The 17092-nt window shown below is 31.0% G+C and overlaps 1 protein-coding gene and 1 long non-coding RNA gene across 2 annotated transcripts in view; one reads left to right on the top strand and one right to left on the bottom strand.

Annotated features, from left to right (window-relative positions):
• Window positions 1-5919: 5919 nt before the first annotated feature.
• On the bottom strand, window positions 5920-10825 carry LOC139511896 (uncharacterized). Its single transcript, XR_011662110.1, has 3 exons — window positions 10686-10825; window positions 8792-8840; window positions 5920-6412 (listed from the first exon to the last, which is right to left on the bottom strand). It is a non-coding gene; the product is annotated as an uncharacterized lncRNA (long non-coding RNA).
• Window positions 10826-16073: 5248 nt separating this feature from the next.
• The window catches only part of LOC139511895 (homeobox protein Hox-D3-like), a 45831-nt gene continuing 44812 nt past the window's right edge, over window positions 16074-17092 (top strand). The window contains exon 1 of the mRNA XM_071299041.1: window positions 16074-16254. The gene's annotated coding sequence lies outside the window, so the exon portion shown is untranslated. The remainder of the gene's footprint in view (window positions 16255-17092) is intronic.

Genomic DNA, 17092 nt, shown 5'->3' with positions numbered 1-17092 from the left:
CTTTTCAAATTAGCGTTTATCTCGAAATGTTTCGGTATTTTTCATGTAAAGCTTACTTTTGGTCAACACATGCAATCTAATCTTGTCAATTTCATATCTTTTTGATACTGTATATACTATGATTTATGTATTCAGATTAAAATACAGGGACAAACATTGTAATGTCGGTGTTTTATTTTAAGATGTAATGTTGTTGCAAACTCACGTAAACACCAGTAAATGAGTCATTTACTGCAGGAGCTAACATTCTTTATGCAAGTTTCTAAGCTGTCCTATAATATTGAATAACAACCCTCTTTTGTTTGTATATCTGTTCTTTTTATCGGGTGATTGCTTCATCCTGGAAGCCATGGCTACCGTTCTCCTATTCTCCACAATTTTTTACCACTCCTTGTATAGACTTAGAGTTGGTAAAATAGTCGGTTTTAACATAGAACATGCAAATACCCATGCATCTTGATCTGTCGAACGTGGAGTTACATTATGAACGTTGAGCTGCCGAATAATTTCATTGCATGAACATTTAAATAAAAAAGGTTGGTTACATTTTCGCGATACTGTATATCTCATTTAGTTTGATCTGCAGCAATCAGGTCGTTCTCATTCTTGAAGTAAATTGTTTAATCTGAAATAGAAAAAAAGGTTGTGAATTCATAACATTAAATTCAACCATTAACTACAATGAGGGAGAAAGCTTATGATCATGTAAAGTTAGTATTTATAAAAAAAGAAGATGTGGTATGATTGCCAATGAGATAACTGTCCACAAGAAACCAAAATGACACAGACATTAACAACTATAGGTCACCGTACGGCCTTCAACAATGAGCAAAGCCCATACCGCATAGTCAGTTATAAAAGAGGGGGGCAAGGGGTTTAACTGTTATGCTGTTATGGGGCAATTTAATTCTTTGTTATCTGTTATTCTGAAAATATATTTGCTGTTAGCTGTTATTGTCTTATTCTTTGTTAGCTGTTATAAGCCTTTTAGTTTTTTTGTTATCTGTTATTGTGATAATGTATTTGCTGTTAACCGTTATTGAAAATTGGAATTTTAGCATTTTTTTTACAGCAAATTTTCGGTAGAAATTGAAGATCATTGGACATTGGGGTCTACCACTACTACATATGTTGGTCCCGTATCCGGAGAAGGATACCATTAACATATACCCATCACAGAAGTGAGGTCCAGGACAATTCCAGTATATCTTATGATTATCCTTTGTAATAAATTCCATATTTTTTGGAACATTTTTTTAGAATTATCTTATTTTTTTGTATGAGGATAATGTTCCTTGTTTCCCGTACCAACAAATTAAATCAGAACAAACATACGGCCAGGAATATCTTACAAGAATCTCAATTAAGGACTAGGTCCTTACAACCAGTTAACCTTTTATATAATATCATATTATATGGTACATTGACTTAGCTCTGTGATTCTTTTCAAAGCAGAACCAAACACATTGCACAATGAAAGTTCCAACCATGTACTGGTTTCCGAAGCTGCACATAACTCATTACAAACAAAGATTTATTTCGTATTCAAGCCATTGTTCCCCTAAACTATGTATTCTAGATCTACTTACAAGTACACTTGGTGCAATCAAAATCCTGATAAAAAATTGTTCAAATTGAGCCCTTGAAAATAGTGGAACAAATTACTTTTGGAGTGTCAAAATTAGTTCGAGGTACTTGATAGATTGCATGCTTTGGTGCTTTTGATTTTTCTACCCAATATACCACTTTGCCTCATAGTCTTATTAAGAAAAATTCACACACCTCATTAAATGGGCATTTTAAAAAAGTCAAAATGCAAATATATATATTCAAACTCTTTCAGGTCATTTTTTAGTAGCAACAACCACAAGAACTATGTCAATTGGACCTGATTTGATACCACAACTCTGCCCTTGAATTTTTACTAGATATCAATTTTGTCTCTTTGACATATTCCTTATTTCCATTCTCAATTTTATTACACACTATTTAAATTACAAGCATGTGTGAGTTTCTATAACTGTATAAAAATAAATGCTGAAGAAAGTATTCTATATATCAAATAAACAGCGCATGATACGCCCGTTGCCCTTTTTGAAATATTCGATAACTTCTTTATGTCATATCAGATATTTATAAAAATTCAAAGGGAGCCTCAGTCAATATATATAAACAATAAACCAAAGTTTCATGAGAACTGCTGAAAATGTTTTAATGGATAAAACCCCTTAACTCAATAACATAAAATCTAAAATTAATGAAAATAGAAAAGGCGCTTACAACAATAGCTATAAACAATTCAGCAAAGTTTCATGAGAACTGCTGAAAACGTTTTTGTGTTAATGTCTGAAAACTGGAAAAATCCCCCCTTTTTAATTTATAAAACCCCTTAACTCGGAAACGTAAAATCTAAAATTTATAAAAATTGAAAGGGAGCTCATGTTAATAGATATAAACAATTCACCAAAATTCCTTGCAAATTTTTGAAAGGATTTTTGAGATTTTATCAAAAAACTGAAAACAAATACCACCATTTGTATTGAATAAAACCTCATTACTCAGAAACTTAAAATCAGAAATTTATTAAAAACGAACGGGAGCTCACGTCAAAAGATATAAACAATTTCCCAAAGTTTTATGCAACTGGTTAAAAAGTGCATGTTGGAGTTAATGTTCGACATATTGACGACAGACGGACAACAGTATTCCATAAATTCATAATACGTCCCGTAAACGAGTGTATAAAAATATATTGAGTAGTAAACACATTTTAGATACATAATTTTAAAAACATGTTCATAGAAAATGGAATTCATTACAAAGGATTATACCCGTAATAAGAAATACTGGATTTGTCAAGGACCCGACTTATTTAATATTTCATTTGCTGTTATCTGTTTTTGTCCATTTTAATTCCTTGTTATCTGTTATAAGCCAAATCAATTTGCTGTTTTGCTGTTATTGTGACCCCCCTTGCCCCCCTCATAAAAGGCCCCGATAAGACAATGTAAAACAATTCAAACGAGAAAACTAACGGCCTCATCTATATAAAAAAATGAACGAAAAACAAATATGTAACAATTTGATGACTTTTGAGACATTATTACCACGTAAAGTTATCATTTGTTCCAAGTTGACGTTTGGAACATTATCACCACGTGGAGTTAGGATTTGTTTCATGTTGACGTTTGGAACATTATCACCACGTGTAGTTAGGATTTGTTCCATGTTGACATTTAGAACATTATCACCACGTGAAGTTAGGATTTGTTCCATGATGCCGTTTGGAACATCACCACGTGAAGCTAGGATTTGTTCTATGATGACGGGTGGAACATCACCACATGGTGTTAGGATTTGTCCCATGTTGACGTTTGGAACATTATCTCCACGTGAAGTTAGTATTTGTTCCATGTTGACGTTTGGAACATTATCACCACGTGGAGTAAGGATTTGTTCCATGTTGAAGTCTGGAACATTATCACCATGTGAAATTAGGATTTGTTCCATGTTGAAGTTTGGAACATTATCACCATGTGAAGTTAGGATTTGTTCCATGTTGAAGTCTGGAACATTATCACCAAGTGAAATTAGGATTTGTTCCATGTTGAAGTCTGGAACATTATCACCACGTGAAATTAGGATTTGTTCCATGTTGAAGTCTGGAACATTATCACCATTTGAAGTTAGGATTTGTTCCATGTTGACGTTTGGGACATCATCACCACGTGAAGTTAGGATATTTTGCATGTTGACGTTTGGAACATCACCACGTGACATACGTAATATTAAGTTATGACACAAATGAAAAAAATATATATTTGCCTCATGATAATGTTACAGTATTACCTTCAATAAGCACTATTTTGAAAAAGCTTTCGAAGCTAGCAAACGTGTAAAAACGTTTTCGTTATTAATACAATAATTAAACAAACATTAATTTTTATCAGTATATATGAGCTGCAAAATCCCCAAAAGACTTAATTTGAGTTGATCTGACCTGAAAATTTGAATTTCCAATTTAACAATATGGCTGCTGTTAATTGTTATTTGGAGACAAAATTCGAATAGTTTGTAGAAAAATTTCCCCGAATACCATTTTAATTATAATATCATATGGTTATTCTTACGGACCACATTGGATCCCCCTGTTTTTGTTGGCGTTCCATTAGCATTTGTTCCTATTTGATAGACCGAGAGCAACATTTTGTGATAACAAATACACAAAAATGAACGAAAGTCTTGCTCAGATGTATGAACATAACTTCAAATCGATTGATATCCACATCAGAGAATTGAGGAACGCGCCCATGCCATAACTACGGTAGGCAGAGCTCCTCGAAAAAAATCAGATTTTGACATTTAATGAAGTGATTCTTAATAGTTTTTGAGCGTATTTTCAACAGAATATACAATATTCCTTTCGTAGCTAAGTTTTAGTGGCGATTTAATGTACATTGATGTGAATAATTGAGATATTCAAAGTCTAGAAGTCGTCTCAATTTTTCAAAATGGCGGATGGAAATGTAGATCCAAAAAGTTCGACCAAGTCTTATGCTGAAGCAGTTTCTCCTAAAGACAAAACGTCAAATGATCAGTCAGTAAGTGAAGTTAAACCAATCTTCATCTTGGAACAAGACTTATTTGGTTCTAATAAGCCCTCACAAGACCAGTACCTCACTCATCTCGAGCTATACAGATCTGTTGAACATCTTGTAGACCCCAGTCATTTGAAAGCTTTACAAAGGGTTAGGGGATTATGGAGATTATATTTTGACAATCAGGAAGACCGAGATAAAACACTCACAAATGGTCTTGTTATTCGTAAAAAGCTAATACAAACATATGCTAGAAATCCCAAAACTGCTGAAAATGAAGATCCTAACAATGTTCGAGTAAGAATAAAAAATATACCTTGCTCAGCAGATGACGGTCAAATTCAAAGAGCCCTTGAATTTAATCACTGTGTAGTACATACATTATTTCGTGAAAGGCTACGAGTCGATGGACGCGTAACAAATTGTCAGACTGGCGATCGCATTGCAATATGTGACCCAATACCAAATCCTTTGCCAAAAACTTTATTCATAGGTAAATACAAAGCAGTGGTACTCCATCGAGGTCAAGTTGACACCCGTACAAACATTAAATGCAATAAATGTCTACAAGAGGGACATAAATCTTATGAATGCCCAAACGATTGGGTGTGTCGAACATGTGGTGGCAGCGGTCATAAAGCAAGCTATTGCACTACTTGCCCAGATGATTGGGTATGTCAGACATGCGGGAAGTCCGGTCATACAGCAAAATACTGTAATGCAGACTCCGATTCTTCTAGTGAAGATAGCCAATCTGAATCAGAATCAGATTCAGACATTCCCACACATCCAGAAAGCTGTCAAAAGGATGCGTCACAAACAACCCAAGCAGCTGAAGCAGAACAAAAAACGCCTAGCTTTACTTTTAACAAACAGGCAAGCAACAATCTTGAAAATCATTCAAACCTAAGTGAAAAAAAGGAACAACGACATGTCAAAAAGGCTAAACGAGCAAAAAATAAAAAGGACAAACAAAATTCAAATAAAGATCAGCCGAGCATGGAACGCTTCCTAGCAGAAGCCTTTAGAACTCCATCAAATAAAACCAATGAAGAGAAAAAAACACGTACTAAACAAACAGCAAGTACTCCTACTGATGAGCTTCACAAGAGAGAAGAACCAGTGAAAAAAAACAAAATCCTAAGCTCATCTTAATTAAAACTATCAATTACAAATCTTCATGTTTTTAATATTGTATATATTGTATATATTTCTTTGTTTACTTTGTATTATAAACATAGACTGTGTTTATCAAGTGAACAAAATTGTAATTTGTGAATGTGATGTCTATATTGTAGATAGCATACATTCAAAAGAGAAATATCAGAATAGTTGTTTATTTAAAAATGTAGTAAATACAGCATATATGAAATTATTTGTAAATGAAAAATGTATAGACTATGAATATAAAGGTGGTAAATCTTCTTGGATAAAAAATATTGTTCCATGCACATCTAAAACAAATGAAAATTGCTTAATTGGTTGGAGCACTAAATTAACGAAATGCAGTATTCATAGACACACTTTAATCCTTTGTCATAATATATTCTTGGAATCAAGTAAAAAACAGCCAGTCTTGAAGTATAAAAGTACAGTTTCGGTAAATGACAATCTTCCGATGTTCTTTTCTTCAGGATACGAACATATTTCTACACAGTTATTTTTTATAAACATTAACGAAACAGCCAAAAATATCCAACTGTTCTTGAACTTAGATATCACACACTTCTTTGTTGTGCACATATTTCCAGAATTAAGCACTTCTAGTAAAGTCATTTGGCTAACAACATTCTGTGACACGATTAATTCCATATCTGTAAAAAAATATAAAAGTTGTAAATACAAAAGAACCACCCGCGCTATCAAAATTACAGTAAATGACAATGCTAATGTTTACAAAATACAAGACGTTTTCAGAAAGTCAGTAATGAAACTAAAAATAGAAATTAACTTTACCTGTGCTATTTATAGGTCTAAAAATAACTACATGTTTATCTGGGTCACGATACATAGAACAGGTTTATACATTTTGCTAGATTTAAATAAATCGTTTAAGAGATCAACAATTAAACTTCTTTAATACTATAATGAAAACAAAAAACTTCCACATTTGCTCACTTAATTGTCAAGGTTTAGCGAGAAAGGAAAAGCGCTTTAGATTATTCTCTTGGTTTCAACAGCAGAAATGCGACATTTTAATGGCACAAGAAACTCACTTGTCAAAAGATTTGATAAAGCAAATTAACAATGAATTCCATGGCAAACATCTTCACAGCCTAGGCACAACAAATTCAAGGGGAGTTTCTTACTTTATTAATAAATCACTAGACTTTAAATTAATTAATGAATTTTGTGATAAAGAAGGGAGAATTATTATAATTAATATAGAAATTCAAGATAAGATTTTTACCTTAGTAAACTTGTATGCACCTAATGAAGTTCATGCAAGAAACCAATTTTATAAAAAAGTAAGTAAATTAGTTGAAGAACACACTCTTGGTGCTCTAATAGTAGGGGGAGATATGAATGATTTACTCTCAGCTTTAGATACAAAGAACAATAAATTACATAAAAACTTAAAAAAGCCAGTCAATGGTTTAAAACAATTAATTAAAACACATAAATTGATAGACATTTGGAGACAATTAAATAAAGATAAAAAACAATTCACATGGAAAAGAAAAAATTCTACAAATGAAGCTAGTAGAATAGACTTCTTTATAATATGCACACAAGCACGCCTAAGTACTGTATCTGCTGATATCAGGCCTGCACAAATTTCATTCACAGACCACCAGGCTATTTCGCTTAAATTAGACATTTATGCAAATAATCGGGGTAAAGGATATTTTAAAATGAATAACAGTATATTGACTGATACTCAGTACAATAAACTAATAAATAAGTTAATTGAAAAGTATGAGCAAAATTTTAATCTTACAAATGTCCTAAATCAGTGGGACCTGCTAAAAACTGACATAAGAGAGTCTACTATCCAATACTGTAAATCAAAAGCCAGAGAAAGGAAAAATAATATTTTAATAATGGAAAACAAACTAAATCTTTTAAATGAAAGATTAGACAAATTACCTGATAGGAAAAATAATGAACTTTTTAATCAAATAAAAAATTTAGAAAAAGATTTAGAAGAGATATACTCTTTAAAAGCCAAAGGAGCCCAAGTTAGATCAAGAATAAAATGGGTAGAGGAAGGGGAAAAAAATACTAAGTACTTTTTATCTCTAGAAAAAAATAGACAGGCTAAAAAATCTATTAATAAATTAATGACCAAAACCGGTGAGGTTACTGTTGATCAAAGTGAAATTTTAGATGTAAGTAAAGAGTATTATAAATCTCTGTACAAAAGTACATGTCCCGAAACTGAAATTTTAAAGACATACATAGAAAATACCCCCATTGATCATTCTTTAACTCCTTGTGAAAGCAAACAAGTGGATGGTAAATTAACTTTAGAAGAGCTAACATCTTCTATTTATAATATGAAACTAAATAAGACTCCAGGCAAAGATGGCTTAACAGTTGAGTTTTATCGACAATTTTGGCCAAATTTAAAACATATTGTATTGAATGTTTCTAATACATGTTATGATAATGAAACTTTATCTGAGACCCAAAAGATTGGGATAATATCATTGATTTTTAAAAAAAATGACCCTTTGTCCTTAGATAATTACCGTCCAATTACTTTATTGAATACTGATGTAAAACTTATTACATATACTTTAGCACAAAGACTAAAAAAAATCTTACCCCTAATTATACATAGAGATCAAAATGGTTATGTTAAAAATCGATATATAGGATTTAACGTACGCCAAATTCAAGATATTATAGATTATGCTGAAAACTTTAATATTGATGGAGCTATACTATTTATTGACTTTTCTAAAGCGTTCGATTCACTCGAATGGGACTTTATGCTGGAATCATTAAAAAAATTTGGATTTAATCAGTCTTTTCAAAAGTGGGTCAAAACACTTTACCATGATATAAAAGGATGTATTTTAAATAACGGGTGGATTTCTGAACCCTTCGGGATTCAACGGGGAATTCGACAAGGATGCCCTTTAAGCGCGTTATTGTTTGTTTTATCAGTTGAAATACTGGCTTGTAGGATAAGGGATAATAATGATCTGAAAGGGATACAAATAAAAATTGATAAAAATACTCACAGCCTAAAAATCTCACAGCTAGCAGATGATACAACTCTCTTTCTAAGATCTAAAAATGAAATAAAAAATGCACTTAATTTAATAGAAACTTTTGGATCTTTTTCAGGGCTTAAACTTAATAGAAATAAAACAGAAGGTATATGGTTAGGTAAACTAAAACACTGCAAAGACAAATTTGAAAGTATCAATTGGAAAGATACGGTGAAAAGTCTTGGCATTTATTTTGGCCTGAACAAAAAAGAATGTGAAACAATAAATATAGAAAGACAGTTTGAAAAATCAGAAAGGATACTAAATGATTGGAAGAAAAGAAAATTGAGTATGATAGGAAAAATAACTATAATTAAAACACTAGTTATTCCCAATATAACATACGTTGCTTCATTGATAAATCTAAGCAGTGAAATTATTAGTCAATTTAAAAAAATCTTATTTAATTTTTTATGGGAGGGTGGTAGCGAGAAAGTTAAACGCTCAGTGTTAAGAAAAGATTATATTGAAGGGGGATTAAAAATGACAGATATTGACGCATACATTGAGGCTATTAAAATAAATTGGGTTAAAAGATTAACTGATGAAACTTGTGCTAACTGGAAAATCATACCTACTTTTTATTTTAGAGAGTTTGGGGAAAATAATTTAATATTTAAAATGAATCTTAATACTCATAAGTCACTAGAAAACCTTAAAAACTTACCTACATTTTACTTTGAAATTTTGAAATGTTGGATTAAAAATGGAGGTGGAAAGACGAAAGTACCTGATAATTATAGAGATATAAGAAAGCAAGTTATTTGGGGAAACCAATATATAAAAACAGGTGGTAAAAGTTTATATTATAGTAATTGGGTAAAGGAAAACATAATTTTTGTAAATGATGTAATTGATGATAAAGGAGAAATTTCTCATAAAATATTAGATAAACTTAAAAAGAAACAAAATTGGATTTCCGAAATATGTTCCCTTCGGAAAGCTTTACCCAAAAGTTGGATCCAAAAATTAAAGAGCAATATATCAAAACATACTAAAATCAACATTACACAAGACATTAAAATGTTAAGTAATGGATTGTATTATGATCTAGACAAAATTAAGTTTAAAGAAATTTATAATATTATTATCAGGTCAAATAAAGAGCTTCCAGTAGGTTTTTGCTCATGGAAAAACCAACTATCAGGTGAAAATGTTATATATTTCATTAAGAAAAATTTATCTTTCACCTTTCTTTTTTTAAAAGATAATAGATTAAAAATGTTTAGATGGAAATTACTGCATAATATTTTAGCTATTAACCATAATTTGTATCGCTGGAAGGTAGTTAATAGTGAAAACTGTGAACTATGTTCTAAATCTGATAGCTATAATCATTTTTTCTTTGAATGCACATGGGTAAAAAATTATTGGACATTTCTACACAAAATATTTATGTATCTTAATATTGGGCAACATGTTTTTTGTCTACAAAATCTTGTAGTAGGGTACAAAATTGAAGATATGGATTATCATGTACTTAATCATATTATAACAATTGTTTGCTTTGTGATTTATAAATGTTTTTATTTATCCGAAAAGAGAACCAAATATGTGAATATGATGTCAGTCCTAAAAAACGAAATTGATACACAAATTTTATATCATCCGGAAAATTCCTTTTTGAGAAAATTTCAAAGAAAAATTTTAGAAAATTGATTCTTTGGCTGTCATATTTATAGTTGATTGACCTACATTTTTGAGAATCACAAAAATGTCATTGAAATAAAAAGAAGACAAATTTCTAACGAAATTGCTTTTTACTTTTTTTGTTTGATTATCATATATAGTATATCATTCAATGTTTAGCGTACTTGAAAGATAAGACACTATCTAAAAACTACCATAATTCAATTATACTGACCTCTTAATCCGATCGAAACCATGCTCTTTCACTTTCGATTAATCCAAAACTAAAAGCTAAACAAAAGACGGTCAAAGTTCCGTTTTTCTTTTCATTGTGAAGTAAAGTACATGTTGTAGACAGCTATTACTCTGTTAATTGTAACTAACACGCAATACTACATGTATGTAAAATTATAAAAAGTTTACCAATAAAATCCCCTGGTTTTAATTGGTAATTAACCATACAGGGCAGAACCTTAATGCCATTGTTGTAACATTAAGGAGATTTGTTAACAACTATTATAGTAAAATAAAGTATCTGAAGTTGTAAAAAAAAAAAAAAAAAAAAAAAGATATCCACATCAGGCTCTTTTTAGTACCCATATGTAGATTGTATTAAATCACCTATTCTGATTCTTAGAGAATCTCATTGTTCCCTACTTTCTTCCGACATTTTCTTTGTCAGCTGATCGCCACAGTGGTATCACCTTTTACATTTGACATCATATATTTATTAGAATTAGACTAATTAACGGATTTGTACTAACATGAGCAACACTACGGATGCCACATGTGGAGCAGGGTCTGCTTACCCTTCCGGAGCAACTGAGATCTCCCCCAGTTTTGTTGGGGTTCGTGTTGCTTAGTCTTGTGTTTGTGTATTATTGTTTGTCTTTTTTTCTTTTTTATCCATGGCGTTGTCAGTTTATTTTCGGTTTACGAGTTTGAATGTCCTTCTGGTATCTTTCGCCCCTCTTTTAATCAATGCCTCCTTTTTTTGTTTTGTGTGATGATATGATTATTGTTCAATAAAATGAATAATAAAAAGAATGTATTTTGAAGTGTCACGTGCGCTTTACGTCATTCTTTCACTATTGTTAAACAAAATGGTCGAACTCGAGTCTTTGTTTACAAACATATGATTAGGAAAACGTCTAGATTTTGGGTTTAGCTATCCAATTTATCATTCTTAGAAAACAAAGAATCTCCATTTTCTCTCTTTCACTGTTACAACTGATTAAGCAGGTGTATCATTTTAGCGAAAGAAAACGGAAATTCATTAATCAAAAATATAAACGCTAAGTCAGAAGCTTTATACAGATATTGAAAATTATGAATTCATATTGCATTTGTACCTCAGATGCTTTGTTTTAGAACTTGTGATGATATTTTCTTATCCGTATTGACAGCGTTCATTTCAAGTATCAATTCTAGGTCTGATAGAAGACGTAACTATTACCTCAAGTTCAGCTTTTGCCAAGCGCTTTTGTAACTTTGATTGACAGAATATGACGCCGTCGTTTTGATTATTGTTACAATTATCGGGATCATTTAATAATTTGATTGCATTGCGTATTAGATATTTTATAACATTGTAATTACATACAATTAGATTGAAACACAGTGCTATCCAACTGTTCACTTCGATAATGCTTAAAAGTGACGGTTTTGAGGTTTGAAAACTAAGGATCATTTTATTTCTCTTTCATATAATATTTGACAGTAAGGGTAAATCCTTTTAACTGCATGCCCTAGTTCTAAATTGCGATCAGAGAACTGCTCTAATTTAAGTCATTTGAAGCTCTTTTGAATCATAACAGATTCTGCCTGAGTGTTTTACGGTAATACCATAGAACAGTTTGGGGAGTTCTACTAAAGAAATGAAACAATACTGCCCTAAAATTGTTTAGAACAGTTCTATGACAGATAGGTCTGACAGTTAAAAAAAACACACTATAACTGGTTAGAACTACAAAGACGCTTTTGCCCTTTGCTTAATCTTAAGCAATTTAAATTATATTTTAACCATAGTCATGTAAAATTCAACATGCAAACTTTATACAGCCATATCTGTTTCTGTATCTGTATAAGGAATTCCCTCCTTCAAAGGAGCACTCCATAGCGAATGCTGCTTTATTCTACAGGAAATGATTTTTTACTGACTGTCGTTTTGGTTTTAAAAAAAAATTAGATACATGGAATCGTTTTACTTGTGTTGTTCTGTAAATGTTACCACGTACAAATCATTGTAAATGATTTCTTGTCATATCATTCATGATAAACATGAACCTATTTGTTAATAATCGATGCTCTTTTCATAAAAACAAATACTTGAAAGAATTTACTTCCAACTTGTATATAAAAACTTGTCAAATCTGACATAACCCTTAAATCTCTTGAGGAAAAATAAACCATCAAGTTCCGATACCTTTATCCCTTTCTGGCCAACGCGTGTATGATAGATTAAGAAAATTATTCAAACGGCGTTTGAATATTTTGATGAATGTGCGTAATGACTAAAAATGACAATGATCTCTTTTCAAGATCAGGATCATGAAAACGTTTGATGTTTTCCTGCACCTTTAGTTTCGCATCTGTATCACATTTTGATTTTTGGCTCTGTAACTGTTTCTGGAGGGGTTTTAATAAAAACACGCTGCTCAATACTAAATTCTCAATAGTATTGGCAGGGATGATATATTTATACCATTTCTCAAGTATCTTTGAAGTGTTTTTGCTGCCCAGATGAACATATAGAAGAGAATTGATAACCATTCTGCTAATTCATTTGAAGACATAGATTAGGAAAACAGGTCTTGAAAGTTTACATAATATAAATTCATCTTGAAGATACATGCTAACTCGTTCAAAGAATCTTCTTAGCACTACTGCAGGAGTCGCTTTTGATGTTTTTATTCTCTGCAGAGTATCTCTACCACAAATTCTGCTTTTTAACGACAAGAGTCACAATAGAAAAAACGAAGCCATTACTAATTCGACCCCCTGTTCATACTTTGAAGATACATCTGAAAGAGATATACATATAAGTGGAGAGGACACATAAATTTGTTAGAGAAATAGTTTTATCCTTAAGTATTGTAAGACAATTGTTAACTAACGACACTTCATAATTGTCCAATATGTAAAATTAAGCCAATTTTTTTAAAAGTATCGCTTTCCTGCATTAAAGTTTTTGATAAGTTAAATTAAACCGACTTTTTTCCGTTGATTTTTAACTGATCTAGATTAAAGTTTGGTTGAGGGGATATCAAAAAACTATTTATCCCTGTCATACTAGTATAGATATTTGCTTGTCCCGGCCTTGATAGAAATTTCGTCAATAAGTCTGTTTTTATTCTAACATTGTGTGTAAAATCGGAAATTTTGGATCAATGCTGGTCACCTTTAAAAATTTCTGTTAGTTTGGACTTTGGAAACATTGGTGCAAGGATGGCAGTTTTGTATTAAATGCAAATTTTAGTTAGAACAAGAGCACGATAGTGTGTTATGAATATAAACCCTGCATTGTTCCAGACTGTCAGAGCCGAGTTATTTGCATGCTAGTTCACAAGGTAACAAACATTTTGCAGGCAAACACGACACCCTACCCGGGCAAATAAGAACATCTACAATTAAAATGTGTTTTCTGTAACAAACAAGTGTGTATACGAAATATTTACATATCAAATCGACAAAAAGGCGCTTCGGACAAATGATATTTATAAAATGTTATTTTCATTTTTTACAGCGCTGGTTGATATAAGCTTTAAGTGTTCCTAGTGAATCCAGAAAAGCGTTTTTACTTATTTGTTCCCCCTAGAAATGTATGTTCTATCAATTTGTATTAAGAAAATTATGATCTGCTCTATTTGAATTTTTACTTACTTTCTATCATGTTGTATATAAAAGGAGGATTGGATAAAAAAAAAATGGAATGTCGAACCGACATTTGATGTTAAGTGAATGTCGTGGGCCTTTGAATGTCAGTGTTTCGTCTTTTGTTCGTGTTAAACACGTACATGTATAGGAGTCAGGACTCTCTAAATCATAACAATTATCAACCGTGGTGGGTCAAACTTGTTCTGCGAGTGAGCTAGATTTTATCAAAATCATTAACATGGCTTCGAGTAAACGTGTACAATTTTGTGCTTTGCTCATGTTAAATACGCAGGACTCTCCGCCTTCTAAATGATTTTCAACAAAGGTTTGCCGAAACTTTTGTTCTTTGAGCGAGCTATATTTATAACAATCTTGAAGATGACTTATAGTAATAGTGTACAATTTTGTGCTTTGCTCATGTTAAATACGCAGGACTCTCCGCCCTCTAAATGATTCTCAACAAATGTTTGACCAAACTTTTGTTCTGTGAGCGAGCTATATTTATCAAAATCTTGAAGATGACTTAGAGTAATAGTGTACCATAAGGACGCGTCAAGAACTGGCTTATCTGTTATTTTTCTTACATAATAGTGATTACTTAACAGTTCATATCTGAACAAATCTGAAAGAGAGATTCTTCAGATCCCGATTTATCCGATATCAAGGCTATTATTCAGAAACATGTCAAGACAATTTTGAATAATTAATCATGTTTTATCTGACTTATTGACCAGTAACTTGTATTAAATCTTGTTCTGATAAATAAATTTGCCATGAGATGTTTTCAAAGAAACCCTATAGTGCTCCCCATTCATCATTCTGCCACGGTTAAATTCAGGGGAAAGACAAAAAGGCACTTTTCATTGTACAGTTGGAAATTATCATATATTAAAAAAAAAATTGTGGGATTTTTTTTTCTATACATGCGTTGCCCCTTTTTAACCAACATTTTTTTGTTAATGCCGCGTGTCCACGAAAAGAGAATTGAAAGGTTATAATGAAAATGTAAAAGTTTTATAAATGTTGCACATACACAACTGAAAATGTATGCGGATGATACTGTTCGTCGAATTTGAAAAGGGCTAAATGAAAATATAGCATTTATCTTTAACTATTCACATTTTCCTGACGTTTTAAATAACTAACAAAAATTATAAAAATAGAATGTTAGCTGCAGATGGATATCTTTTTAATTTTTAACTTGCACTATAGATGAAATAGATCACAGTTGTCTTTGGCGAATTTCTTCGATCTGTTAAGTGGTCACTTTCTTTTTCTTTGAATGCAAATCAAATAAATAAGATTTAAATTTTACCCTATAATTACAAATTTCAAGTTCAAATACATCTCGATTTTTGAAAGGGGCTTTTGAAATTTGATCCAAGTTTTGGCTGAATAAACTTTAACAAATGTTAAATGTAGATAAAAGCTACATTTTAAAATCGTTACGATGAATCTATCGTTTCTCAACAAAATTATACAAGTTTTACTCCGAAATGTAGATAATAACTGGGCTTTTAATTTATTTCTCACTTCGATGAATACAATTTTGCGGATTCATTTCACTATAAGTTTGAAAATTTAAACATTTCCTTTGACTGTCGGAGCGTTACAACTGAAATGTATTATCGCAACGGTAGTTTTATGATTGGATTAGAATATACGCGAAGCCACGCCTACCTTCATCTTTGACATTGACTTATCGAAAAACTCTAAATTTCAAAATGGTAAAATCAAAATGATGTTTAATTAAAGAAATCCATTTTATGTATATACCTATCTTTTATGTTGATGTGTAGAAAATTCTTTTTAGATGCTAATGTAAAAACATCAATATATTAGGTTACAATTCACCTGATTAATGTATTTTTGCGGTTATCATTACTTTACCTAAGACGTCTGATTATTGACCGACCTTCAACAAAAATGTAAGTATCAATTTTACATCGCAGTTACGGTTAATATTTTATTTTTTATTTTCACAGTTAATAAAATAATAAATATTAAGATAGTAATTTAAGCTAAAATATAATATTTTTCATCCCGAATCGTAGTTTTAACTGTAAATAAACAAACATTAACTAATTAATAATGAAATTTTCATCTCATTTGCATACTATTCCCATAAAAATAATGTATTCTATTATTTCTTTTGTAAAAAGGGCAAGTTCACCTTAAAAGCAGTAAGCTTATTGATTGTAGAAAACACGAAATAAAATTATTAAAAAAAATGAAACAGCTGGAGGGGGCTTTCAATTTATTTGTAAAAGTACAACATAATCTTTAGGCCTTTTTCAACACGTTGACGTATAACCTCAGGTAATATTTATATTTTTAACGTGAATTATTAATTTTTGAAGAAAAAATAAAAAGATATATTCTTAAACAAAGGTCATATAAATATATACTAGCAGTAAGAAAAAAAATATCAACAAACTGATATTTGAAAAAATAAATAAATAATAGCAGTAAATAAATGTATATTATATGATTCCGCTGTTTTGTTTTATAAATTATATAATTTAAAAGGATTTTCTTTGGTCGTCATTTTTTTTAAATTCAAAAGTGTTGTCTTCAAAACATAAACTTTAACAAATGGTTCATATATGGAATTTTGTCTGAATAAAAATACGTACAGGTCTGATTCACTGCCAAAGCATCTTATAAAGCTACCAAATACATTAAATTTTCTTTTGCATGAAAATCGAATTAGATGCAAACAATTTGCAAATGACTCAAAACTATCTTAAATGAAATGGCTTTTGT

The sequence above is a fragment of the Mytilus edulis genome, chromosome 2 (genome assembly GCF_963676685.1).
Source record: "Mytilus edulis chromosome 2, xbMytEdul2.2, whole genome shotgun sequence".
Taxonomy (NCBI): Eukaryota; Metazoa; Mollusca; class Bivalvia; order Mytilida; family Mytilidae; genus Mytilus; species Mytilus edulis.
The sequence above is the reverse complement of the archived record's forward strand: the minus strand, read 5'-3'. Positions and strand labels throughout refer to the sequence as shown.